This window comes from Rhea americana, unplaced genomic scaffold (genome assembly GCF_003343005.1).
Source record: "Rhea americana isolate MKP2758 unplaced genomic scaffold, rheAme1 scaffold_13, whole genome shotgun sequence".
Taxonomy (NCBI): Eukaryota; Metazoa; Chordata; class Aves; order Rheiformes; family Rheidae; genus Rhea; species Rhea americana.
Window position 1 is genome coordinate 7,182,716 of NW_028185372.1, and position 14,244 is coordinate 7,196,959.

The window sequence follows — 14,244 nt, forward strand, 5'->3', positions numbered from 1 at the left end:
AACCATATTCAAATGAAATTGAATACAAATACAATTTTAAGAATATATATAAAAAAAAGATCTGATGAACAAAACTGTGGCCCTCGCTGGCCAAAGTCACAGTTCCTTTAGTTTAAAATGAAAGCCCTAGGCTTGTGCTTGTGCACATGTCCATTCACTGGAAAGGATTATATTGTGTTTATTTAGCTTTGAAGGCATTTGAAAGCAACTGACTTTAAACAACATGGGTAATCCAGTCCTTGTGTTTTATTTCTTATTTGTACTAAAACTCCCAAGAATTTATAGAAGAAATGCAGAACCCAGTTTTGATTGTACATTTCCTTAATGTACAATTATTTTGTTTTGTGAATAGAGCAGAAGTCAAGAAACTAATTTTCTAACAAACCAAACTCAGTATAGAACATATGTCCCTACATTTCCACTCAACCCACACTTTTCCCTCATACTGCTTTTGTTTAATTTACATACTCGTTTAAGAAAATAAGAGTTTAGTCAGGACAGAAAATGAGATCTAATTCTAAACACTCCTGTATCAAGAAGCTTCTGCAGTCAAGAACCTGATAGAACATATAATGGATTAAAAATTTGGGAAATCTAGACGCAGACTTAGATTTAAACTTTAAATGGCAACTTCAGAAAACCTTATCTGTTTAGATCCATGGTTTCCCTATCACCTGATAGTACAAGTACAGATAGCTCAAATATGATCGAGGATCATTAACTCAGAACCATCAATGGTTTGGCGATTTTTATTTACAGACAATTTTGTAAATCTGATCATTTAAAAATCCAGGTCTATATAAAAATTATTCTACATAAGATTGTGGTGATGGTATTCATACCCCCCGGAGATGAAAAAGCACTTTTACAAAACCACAACTGATTTATTATTTTAAATTAGATCATGATTAAACTACTGGAAACTTGGCAAGGAACTATACCCGACAGCCCAAATCATATAATATGTTCTATGTATGTAAACCCCATGGTTACACACAGCTCTGCTTATACCCACACAGGCCTGTCTCACAAAACTGGGTAGAGAATTTGACATTGGCTGCCTGTGTGGCAGGTCTCTCCTGCCACACTGCTCCTGAGTCCGTGCTTGCTGACAACGTTGTCAGTCAGAAGCCACTGCACACGCTGACCTGCACCCCTCAAGGATGTACCCAGGCATATTTTACCGTCTCAATCTCTAGTGCCCAGAGCTTTACAAAAGCGTGAATCTGTGGTTCTTTGTGAATGAGAACTTGCTTGCGGACCCTGGGCCAGCACCGAGGTGTTTGTGTCCTGGTGATCGTGCAGGAATGTATTCATCTGCCACTCATTTTCTCTAGTTTAGCACCAACTGTGACAGAAGACGGTATCTCCGTCAATTCTCAGTGGTAGTTTATTGAATGTTTTTGGATAAATGATTTCTAAATGTTTACCAGAACAGCCTGAAAGTACTTAGCAGAGCATTTCTGGACTGTTTGTGAAGAGCTATTTTCACATAGTGTATCTGATGTTTTGCTGTTATAATCAGATTAGTAGTGAATGTAAATAGCAGAGCAAGTTGTTAATATTGCTTATGGACAGCAGAACGAGAATTTTATAAACAGCAAAGGATTTCTGAGCAGCAACAGCTTGGGACAGGTTTAAGACATGCTGACATGATTAAATTAAGAGCCCTCATACTGGATGTCTGCAAGATCCTGGCCCAGAATAAGCAGTATGTGCTGCTGTAAGCACTGCAGAGGCAGTGTTACTGAGCCTTCTCCATTCCTGCCAGTGGAGGATTACCCCTGTAACTGATCAGACTGCTCCTCCAAATGGATAAAGATGATTTCATGCATGAATCAAAGCACTATAAAAATGCTTTCGTAGAAGAAGAAAATGACTCAATATCACCACTAGTCTCCAAAAACAAAGGTCACAAACATGTGATTCTGTGGGCTGAAAGCCCACAAATTCCCTGGACTTAGTTGCCTTTATATAGTATCTGCTGTATCCAGGGCATTTGAGACCTCCCTGTACCACCCGATACTTGTAGTGCAGTGAGCAGAGGCAGACGTGACACTCACTATTCACTCAGTTAGCACTCAGCTACAGCCCTGGCTATTGGAAAAGTGGAAAAGAAACTGCTGTTGTAGCATGGTAGCAAAATTCCTTTTAAGAGGGGCAAGTCTTGTATTCCTTACTCAATTCACAGTAAGAAAGAAAATCCATCAAACTGTGTTTTTTCATCTGAGTAAGGCTACAGGATTTGGCTCTTAATGGGAATAGGGATACCTTTGAGAATATTGGTTGCACCTCTTCTTGTCTGGAAGAGACWCTGACCTTCATCTTTGCCCATGCCAAGACAAGGTTGCCCTATCACCTGGCAGACAGCATCTCAACGGCCCTGCACTGTGGGCACAGGGATAAGCCTGAAGACCCAGTCTTGTGCGTTATATCGGGCAGAGACACCTAAACCGGCCTCACTCRTGCTAACTCCGGAGTCAGAAGTGTTGTTCCTGTTTGCCAGCTCATGTCCATAAAGCCTGGACTGCCCATTGCTGTCACAAGCTAAAAAGCCCTTCCTTATCAAAAATACTTTCCCTGATGCAGAGACAASAGAACTGCAGAACTGTCGCTGAGGACTCACCACTCAGGTTAATGCTAGCTTGGGGATCTCAGCACTCTGCTCCACTGCAGGCTATAGCCCCACAAGTCTCCTTGAAAAGATAAACTGTTCAACCACACAATAAYCACGCTGATGATGGCATTATCAGGGGAAGTACATCTAATCACCTCTTGCAGTGAGTAGGACTGATGAAAATGAAAGAATCAATTAAAATTTCCCTTTTTCTCCCTTCCCCCCCCAGTTTGTTTACTCTGCTTTGGGCTACCCCCAACCCTGGTGATTGCCATGGTTCTGCTGATGAAGCATGTCTTTCCCAAGCCCTGCAAGCTAATGCAGAAGAGGCAGCAGGCAGATCTGTGTAGAGACAGGGTGAGCCTGGGCACACAGTGAGCAATGAAGCCCACCGAAGATGTATCAGGTAGGAACAGGGAACAGGAAAAAAAAMTGAACTGTTTCAGAATATGTATTTATATATTTTCAGATTTTAAAGCATAAAATTCAAACCTGTGTAAGGAGAACACCTGTGGAAGATCTGGCGAGGAGTCAGTGACTGACAGAGTACGTGACAGCAGGCCTCACGTGTGAAACTACACGCTGACCAAATTCCCTTCAGGGCCAGGCATGCATATTCCGTTCGGTCAGCAATGTCTGGCTGCTTCCTGGACAGTAGTTTCTCAAGTTTAGCTCAGCTGAGATAAGGAAATAGTTCTGGTAGATAAAAGGCGGCCATTGGGATGCAACAAGTAGAGTCCCACGCAGGTGTCYGACCTGTGTGTCCAGCAGCCTCCCATCCGCGACCTCTCCACGTGGCTCCCAGGGCTCCTCATGCAGCTTGAAACATAAGTCCTTTATGAAACCTACCCTTCACGAACTTTGTCTCTCTTCACCTGTATCTGACCCTCTCTTGCCTGCCTTGTGGTCACAACCTGCTATAAAAATATTTGACTTTTTTATAAAGTAAGCATTTTTAAAGAGCTGAGAAGAGCATTTCAAAATGACTTTAACTAAAAAATTTAGGTTGATAACAAAAAGGAATACCACACATGGACTAAATCCTTGGTGTGCTAAAATAAAAGAATAAGCCAGTTATCATCTTCAGCTATATTTCTTTCCATTTGCATATCCCTTTAATTTTTCCATGCAGTAATTCCACATTTTCATCATGTATGCAGAGATACCATAATAGAATCTCCAATATTTTTCAGCCAATGTATTAATTTCACCTGCTCGTAACAGAGTTAGATGACATGAGGGTTAAAGTGCCATTGCCCTATCTAAACTAGTCATTCCAAAATTAATACAGTCCAATACTGTCTTGTATCACACTATGGATGCAGCACAGAGCTCAGCTGGCTACTTGTGCAGCTAATTCATGTGTCCAAACAGGGCTTCTGGAGATGGAGGAGCTTGGGAGCAGAAACACCCAGCAGGTTTCACTACAGCAAGGGTTGTTAGGCTGGATTTAGTGTTGGACACAAGCGGTTCCTTGTGCTTGTGTGACACTGCATGAGAAGAGCCTGSGGAGCAATGCACAGACGCTTCCAGGTTGGATCAGCACAAGTTCTGGGGTCTAGAGTCAGTAACTCCTCTATTCTTTGTTCCACTCCTCATTTTGTGGGATAGCTCACGCTCCATTTAGCCTGAATACTGGAGACAGCTGCTCTACAGATGCTGCAAGAGTACAATGATATGAGAATTAAAATTAAAATAGTTTTTGTGTGTGAATGAGCTGATTTTGAGTTTGGATGTTGGATTTAAATTTCTCTACTTCTTAACTAAAARTGATAATATTGCATCAGAGTCAGAATGAAAAATAAATGAAGGCAAATGATTTGCAGAGCGTGGTTTGACAAATACAAACATAATACTTATGCTCTGTTGCAAAATAAAACAAAACAAAACAGAAACTTAAGATCTACCTGCTGTGGTAAAATTTCTAGTCATTTTAAAAGTATTTTGAATACATTTTTTGTAACTCTGTCATCATTATCCAGATCCTGATGTCATGATCTGTCCATATTGTACGAGATGCAGGTACATTCTCTGCCTTGATATATTTACAGCACGAGGGCTCAATCYCCAAATGAAAGTGATGTGGACTCAATGCAGATCAGGGACTGAGGCAAATATATACAGAAAAATGAGTGTTGAGATTCATTCTATCATGTTATTTATATCAATATTTGTCTCGGACTTTTTCACAAGGCAATCAGCCCAAAGTTAAAGGTGTGTTTATTTTTCTTTTTCTTCAGTTTAATGGGAACTGAAATACCAAAATCAACAACACAGTTTAGCAGAAGAACAGTATTTTGCAGGAAGTTGACTAGATGACAGTAAGCTCCTGTATAAACATAGAATATACTTTCATATTATACTTTATCCATAAATTTGTACTGATTTTGAAAAAGTTATTAAGATTTCATTAATCTCTCAATAAAACAAATTAGGATAAAATAATCCTGCACAAAGGGATAAAGTCAGGCTATTTCTTTCAAAAAAGTAGCACAGAAAGTGGGGAGAAGTGATCAAACCTGTACACTCTGTTTGAGCTTCTTTTCATGCCTCATGAAAAGAAGACAGGAGAGGATACAAACTCAAAGGTTATGACAAGCTTATTTTGCCGTGATTTAATCCTGCCCCTGCATGACACAGCGCTCGCACCACAGTGCTGCTACAAGCTGATTTTTCTGTGATCACAGGTAACTGCCAGGTGTGGAGGGGGAAAAGCCAGGCAGAAAATTAGGCCCAAGCAAGCCCCATTCTTCTTCTCACTGAACTACACAGCTTCCACGGTTGCCATAGAAGTGGTTATGCCTTACACCAATTAAAATAAAAGGAAAAATAGATTATTTAGAACTAAGCAGTGATCTCAAGGGACTTAACAGCTACATTCAGACTACTCAGTTACACACCATCCTTCCTTCAACAGGCCACTTCTGATTTCTTGGGTGTCTTAATTAACACAGCTTCATTACTGCTGGGCCATTGTGAAATTCCCCTGGAGGAACCCTTTGCACCTTCACAGTAACCAGAAGGTACTGAGGCACGATGAAGTTATGTGATATTTTTAACTAAGAGGGATACAGCATAATTTTGACAATTATGGCTAGATGAAGATTTTTATCATTAGCAGAGAAAGTAAATATTTAAGTCTGCAATTCTCAAGCATAGATAGCCACATGAAAATCATTAATAGGTTATATTTTTGGAAACTACAGCCTCTCTGAACTTGAAAGTGTACATTCTGCAAGAGTTTATTGGAAATACACCACCTACCTATTTATAGCAGAGAAGAAAAGCACATTCTGAACAGATAAAGCCAGCACAGGCTCCAAGGAGCACAACATATGAACTGCCAGAGCCTTTGCCATTCCTCACTCTTTCGTAAAATAAGATGACACAACTCTCTAGAGGGATTTTACTCAAAAAAAGTGTTTAAAGGTGTTCATCTTGTTCTCCTCTGTCACTTTCTTACCATCATGGAATTCCTATGAACCCTTATATCCTTAAAATGACTTTTAAAAGATTGATGTAATCTGGGTGAAAAGCCTGATCAGAAAAATTTTGCACTTGATCATAGTGTCCTCAGGTGAAAGGGACTGAAAAGATCTGCATTTCAGAAACAAATTAATCAATACAATTGATTTGTGTAGGAAAACAGTTTTTACAGGAAACTATAATTTTACCTTGGAGATAAAGCTAATGAAGAAGGTGGTTTATGCTCCAAAGGAGTAAGTTATAAAAATAAAATCAAATGTCCACTAGCGCCTGTCTCCAAATCAGGAAGGATAATTGCTCTTGACTTCCTGGAGGAAGACACATCAAGCAATTTATAACTCAGATTTCCAGGAAAGGAAGTGCACAGCCTGCATAACTTAGTAATAGCGAGAAGATGAGACAAGAAAAAAGGTAGATGTGTATTCTTACCTTTTTAATTCCATTGTAGACTGAACTTTTAGAAACTCATAACTATCCAAGCCGTTAGCTGGCTATTGCTATATGTAAAGTTGCATATATTTTTTTTCCATTTAAACTGTAGGTAATCATTAGGAAATGTCTTCTGGCTACAAGAACTAATACTGTCTAACTCTTAGCTGTTGGCTGAATGCTTCAGAAGACATCCTTTGCTGGCCATGTTTGTCAAAAGTCAGACTGAGCTGTGCTTGAAGCAGAAATCCAAGTCACTTGCTTTGACATCTGGGAAATAATAAAAATGATCTGTGACAAAACATCATGTACAGCACACACCATTCAAAACTGTTTATAAAGACAGAATAAGGCTTATGATTTCTAGGGACACTAACAGAACTGAGGCAAATTTGCTACATGTTCAAACTTCAACAATGATTGCTGTGACCTAGTAAATAGGAAAGGTAGGAGGAAAATCATTTTTCCCATCCCACAGAAATTTGAGATATTTGTCTTGCATAAGAAGAAAAAAACATGGTCAAGAACCCAAAAGTGGAGGAAATTCTGATTTGGTTAATAAAAAATTTAATTTCAGTAATTTCAAATTTTCAGGATTAGTGACAAAAAGTTGCTTTAAACTTTCATTAGCTTACATTCCCAGAAAAATGCAGCTTTCATAAGTTTCATTAAAAAGAGAAATTTTTCATTTTGAAAATTGTTTTGAAAATTTTTCATTTTGAAAAATTTAGAGTGAAAGCATCTCAACAATTTTAAGACTTTTACTCTGAAATACATTTAAGCCAGGAAATGTGTTGAAGATCATTTTCTGCAGATGTCTTGATTTCAGTCAAACAATATTTTCTGATACCAGTGACTGATCTTCCTACCATTTACACCAGCTTCCTTGTATGTGGGTGTATATATATATATATGTATAGGTAGATAATATGCTTGAAGGCATTTTAACCTGATCTTCCTTTCAAAAGTTGTGGAAGGACTCTAACAAAAGCCTAGAAATGTTGGCCTGAAATGGATACAGTGTGGAGGCAGAGTTAAGGCTTCCAGAGTTATAGGTTTAAAGGCCAGAAGGATCAATGATAACCCCCACTGTGATCCTCTGAACAACAGAATACACTTCATCTCACCTGCTAATTTCTCATGAAGCCCATGATATGTTTAAACGAAGCATGGATTTAAGTAAGACATCAAATCTTGAAGACTTTAATTGATGGGAAACCCATCACACCCCTCCATAAATTGTTCAAGTGTTAATTATAGCCACTGGAAACAAGAAGCAGGTTTTACCTAGCCAAATCTAGTCATTTAGCTAATCTAGTCCTCTCAGATTTGGTCAGTGTTGTAAGATTTATCCAAAAAGCAAAAGTAACAGTCCGGAGAGCTCTTGGACTGTGCATTTACTATCTTGATGTTGTGAGTTACTTAGTGTTATGAAGTTATAAATGTTTAAGACTGCTGCAAAAGATCCTCTTATTTACTAATAGAATAAAAAGGAATTCATTGTCATCAAAAGCTGTGAATGTCATTATTAATATAAAGAGCTGAAATATTTATTCAATACTTGAATATATTTAATATCTGTCCTGACTCAAAATTGACAGTTTTGTCATCTTCATGYCATACTCATCTAAACTATTCTTAGGATTTTGTTTATTTCTGAAGTAAAGAATTTCTGCTTGTTGTCCCACTGGCTATAGAACTTTTAATATACCTTTAATTAATATATCTTTAGTATTAATTAATATTAATTAATTAATTACTAATTAATTAGTATTAATTAATATGCCTCATAACTGGCAATTTGTATTGCTTGCTATCATCATCAAAATTTTTACATTTTCACTTTCACTTGCCCTTTTATAATAATATACTTAAAATTTAAATAATTCACTTATAGGAGTATAGTTCTGTGTTTATGGGTAGCTAATAAAACGTTCTTTAAAAAGTACACAGAATGTCCGTAGGCAGGTTATGACACTGTTGCTACTGGAAAACTATAATCTCTAACATTTTACTAATGGTATGGGGTACCCAATACGTCTCCAGCACTGAAATCCCGTTTGAAACAGAGTTCAATAATAAAAGCAACAGATCGCACCATCTGTGATACGGACTTCTTACCATTCACCTTCTTAACAATATCTAGCCAAAACCAAGGCCAACAAGAACTTTCTTCATCACCTTATCCTTTGCAGGCATTTACATTTGCCAAAAGACCAGTAAAACAAAAAAAACCTCCCTGAAAACCAGGAAGCTAAAATATTTACTGCAGAGTAACTCACTGTCATTTTCTCTCATAGAGCTTCTCAGAAYTCCTCTTCGGCTAACACAAACCATACGAATGCTTCTCTGTCCATCATTTTATTATCATATGTCTTCAAGGGCCAATGCAAGTTAAAATTTTCTCTGGACAGCAGTCTCACTTACTCAAAATGTAGCATCACTGCCTCATGCTAGCAGAATGCACTGTCTCAGCTTAAGTGCAAGCATTGTGAGACTAGAAGATGCTTCAACCTGATGTCAAGCTGCCATCAAAACTAGTCTGTTGCCTAGTGGAAATACATTCTTGCWTTCAAGCTGAGATTGCAATGTCACTTCCATAAGATTCCATGACAGATAGCAAAAACTTAATATCTTGGCTCATACTTTCACTTGACACGGACCCATAAGCTTAAATTAAGACTTGACCATACTGAGAAGCTGACAGATACAACCGAGGAGCTGCTGGTGGCTCTAGCGCTTCATTCTGAGGCCAGCCCCTGCCAGCCGCCTCTGCATAGGGTAAGAGCAACTTCAGGGTTGCTGTGATCTTCACCAATGTAAAAGGCCCATGTCACTCAGATTGTAAGAGTCCAGTGGCATTTATTGTCCTTGAGAAACACCTGAGGGGACTGGACAGGTTGTCTAAAGCACAGCCGACTCATGCATTCTCTTTTGCTAATGYGTCTTATTCTTTAATTTTGGGAGGGAAATTTGGTCTGTATGCACATCAAGGACTGGCACTTGACCTGTGCCCATATGTCTGTAACAACCAAAGACACTCAGCACCATCCAGAATGTCTGTCTAGCACAYGCCACAATTGCCACTGCAGTGAAAAACTACATAAATTTTAATGGATTTATCTTGACAGTATCCTCAGATGGTTGAGAAACATTATCTCTTCATCCAGGGAACGSAGACAGACATGCATTCCAAGCAATATTAAATGGAGAGTTGAGAATTTCTGAGTAACAGCCATCCATTACACYGACTGGGACTGAGATAACTAGTATGTACTACAGAGGTTAAACAAGAACATCTGCTCAACTGTCTTTAACTCTAATATTCTCTTTTGAAAAAAATTCGCAATTTCYGCTTAATTTATGTTCCTGTTTGAAAAATATTTTGTTTTCTCCTACATCCCATGGCATTTTTTTCTAAATTTCATAGCACATTTTAAAGTGTCTCCATTTCTGATACCTGAAAATTGTTTCTTGCTTTCAAATACAACTTTACAAAAATTTTACGTTAATCATATTCGATATTTTGGAAGCTTCAAATGAAAAAAACCCTACAATAACAGATTTGTCACATTTCTTGCATTTACTTTGTTATTTTTCTAGTTCAAACCCCATCTTCTCTTAGTCTGGAAACTTTAGTGTTTAAAATCATTTAGTGCCCTCTAGTGGAAGACCTGTTAGGCATGCCAAACTGCTGCTCTACGAGATGAAGTCCTTCTGTGATTCAGAGTAAGACATTATAATTACAGATGATGTAAAAATGGAAGGAAAGAAAACCCGTTCATCCATCTTTTAAGTGGAATTTATTATCCATCCCTATAAAAATATCCATCCCTACAAAAAACATCCAGTTATTTCTAGCTATGATGAGACAACACAGATASCGAAACAAAATCATCTAGGGTAACAATGTTAAAAATAACAATTAACAATAAAACCCGTATACTGAATGACTATTAGATTTAGTTCACTCTTAGAAATTCTACTGATGAAAACTGGCCTATCTGTAGCCCTTTGCTTGCACAAAGTACTATTCAGTGTGGAAAGACTAAATACAATTAGAGCTTTATCTTAACTCACGGAAAACCACCTTAATTTTCTTACCTAAAGCATCAAATTGATAACATAGAGGAAAACTATCAAAATTAAGTCAGAAACATTTTTGGGCTGGAAGGAAAATGTTATGAGTTGATACATACTTTTTATTATTGTTGGTTACAGAATCTTATTTGCTTTTTCCTAATTCAAGATAGCCTACAGGTTGTAATCATTTTGATCTCTACCTTTTCCCCTCATGTCCCAAATTTTCAATTATATAATTTGCACCTGAACAGAAAAATAACTCACAATGCTTTCAAACACCTCTTTCAGTGTAGATTCTCAGAGGACTTGATGTCTAATTCCAAATGAAATCATTGAGGTATCAATCCTTAGACATCTGTGTGCATTTAGCTTTATCCAGCTTTCAGTTGCACCTCCAAAATTACAAATTCACCAGAACACATTGAACAATAAACACTTTTCACTGGATTGCAGACTATCAATCTCAATAGCTTCAGAATAACACTTACATTGATTCTGGAAATGTAATTCCTGATGAAGATGGTAGAAATATCCTATCAAAGAAAGTCTCTAGAGCATATTTTGTCCAGCTGAAATGCTGTAAGTCAGTACGTGCTCTTCTTGCTTTGAAATCCTTGCCTGTGGTAGTCTGAACACCWAGAAACAACGTTCAGTCACTCCAGAAAAACTTGGCACTGTAGATGCTTATAGATGGCCCAAGAAGTTGGCTTCCTCAAACCCTTTTAATATCTTTTTTAGCGTAGTCTCTAATTTTCCAGGCTGATTTTGTTGAAAATAAATCTCTACCTGAGTTTTAAAAAATATTAATTTTAAAATCCACAACAAAATGCCTACACACAATAATAATCAGAGTTGGCTCACTGGTGGGAGAGAAATGGAAAAYATGATTTCAAACTGGTTATTGTTCCAAATTCTCATTGCAGTTTTTCCACCAGGGAAATAAAATAATACATTTTTCCTTTCATAATTTTGCCTTATTGATTGTATTAATTCCTGAAAAAAACATGATTTAATTCACACAACTTAATTTTTATTACAGCCTCAAAGTAAAACTGGAATATTACAGASAGTAAATACTGCACTGGTTTATACTTTTTTATTTTGGAAATATTATTCATTAACTGTACAGATTTTATGCCTTAAAATTCCCATTTTAGCAGATTTTATACCTTTTGAACTTCACACCTTTGTCAGTGTCTTTTGGGGATAGAAATAATGAGCCAGTACTCATTAAGCAGATGTTAAAATCTAGGGGAAAGCAGGACAGCTGCCATCACTACTATTGTATCCAAGCAAGTGATCAGGTCTCCAGCTCAACTTTTTCACTTCTTCCTTCCCTTCCTGTGACACAGGCACTGGCACAACTCCTCACCACATGAGGCAGCAAAATCCAGTTCTTGAGCTGTCTTTGCAGCTGTAGAAGGCRTCCGTTCATTACTCTGGATCATTAAATGAAGGCAGATTCAAAATGCATCTATCTACACAAATCAAGTAGATCAGCATTATTTCAGGTRTTTCATATGAAAAAGACTATTTCAGAGAAAACAAACATAATGATTAAGGGCATTAAAATTAAGATGAATAGAGACTGAAAAGTTTGGGAAAGGAATTGAGTAAGATTCAGTAAAATGCACATAAAATAATGAATGGTACAGCAAAGGCAGATCAGGAAGTAATCTTTTCTCTTTACTGTAATACAAAAACAAGAGAGGATTCAAGTGAACGCAAAAGGCTGCCCAGATCAAATTATGATCAATACTAAGACTAAYTTTGGAAGGAATATACAGCTCTGGTGACTAATTCTGATTTGTAGTAATCAAAATTAAGGAGTTAAATTAATCCATATCTACCTCCTGTTGGGATTTTAATCCTTATTCTAAGATGGCCACATGTGTCAAAGGCAGCATGTTGGACCTTGGATCTATACCATATGGAAATGCCTATATTTGGCAGAAGAGAATCATGTCTGCATGAAGGCAGTGCTTTTCACACTGACTGCAGTGGCAGAAAGAAAAATATCACCAGTTTTAATGGAAAAGAGCTTAGAGCTCTAAGAGCATGGATAAATGCTGATGCAGGGCTTCAGGATGCTTCAGAGCCTGTAGGGGGGATTAACAGTATGAGACTAGGTTGCTGTGCTCRCCCCAATACCATGTGAGCTGGCACAGAAAATCCCGAAGCCTTGACAGAGAGATGACTTAAGGCAAGGTCTTCAGCTGCAAAATCCTGCGCAGCTGCTGGCTCTCCGTCAAGAGGAGACTGACGCTTCTTGCTTTAACACTGRTGTGGACACTTAGTATTGCTGTGAACTTGCTTCTGCAAATTTATCACTTTGATTTGGTGGCACAGACATTGCAAACATGAGCATGTTCAACTCAGGTGGCCACCGAGGAGCTGGATAAGGTGGCTCTCTAGGTACTACTAGTATTGGTTAATTAAAACAGATTTCCAGAGAAGTAGTGAAGAAATTCTGGGCTAGCATATTAAGCTGGGATGAGCTGATACATTAGAAAAATGTTAAAACTGAACTGGCTAAACAACAGTGACAGAAGAAGAACTGTGATAACATCTGCATTGATGCCAAAGAAATCAAGGTCAGAAGAAAAAAAAAAGGAAAAAAAAACCTCCAGGTATCAAACAAAATTAAAAACAGTAATGAAAAAAAGCAGTGGGTCTTGTGGCAAATCAAGACATCATCCTCAGATTAAGACAAATTATTTGACGTAAAGACCTTTACAAAGTAATACATGCTTTGAACCAAGTCAGAGAAATAAGCAAGAACTTAGTACCTGGCAGACTGCTGACAGGATCACATGGAGAATTGGAAACCAAAAAGGCACAATGTCTTCAGGGAACTTCTTTTCTAATCAGGGGCAAGAAAGTTCACCTGACAAAGCAGGACCACATTGAGGAAGAAGGCGGCAGTCAGAAACTTTGYAGTCAGTGTGTGCCACGCAGCTCTTATTTCAGATGATTCTTTAACAGGTCGATCAAGAGAAACTTGTGATCAAGAGAAACTTGTATTCAGGGATCAAAGGAAAGCTAAAAGATCCGTGAYTGGGATGGGATCCATGTGACTACGTGCCACAGAGAGGGAAAAGTCAACAGAGCAGAAAAGCACAGCACAGGATTATTTCATAGAAAATAAAAACAGCACAACTGTATTTTTCAGGAAGGATAAAATATGCATTATTATCGGAGCTGTACAAGCTTCTTGGCTAAATCTGGAGACGTAGTGAAACATCCCTCGCGGGGATGCTAAGTAATCACGTATTTGAGTCACTGTCACAGCAGAAACCTAGTATACTTATGAAAAATCAACCAACAGATTTAATYAAGAGACTAAACTTGTAAGTATTACAACATTTAAAACTTAGCAYGCAACCTCCGAAAGACTGCAGTTTTGTTTTGCAATGAGGAAACGTTACAAAATTGTAATTGTGCTTTCGTTGTGTTTTCTGTTCGTAATTGAAAGACACAATTTCAGGCACGTTCTCTCATTTCCGTTCAGTCTGTGGGTCACTTCAGGGGGGCAAGGGAAGAAGCGCCCCGAAGGCGACAAGGCCGCGTTCCCACAGGAGCGCGGGCGCGACTCGGAGCCGTCTCAGCCGTTAACAGCCGCGGCCGGA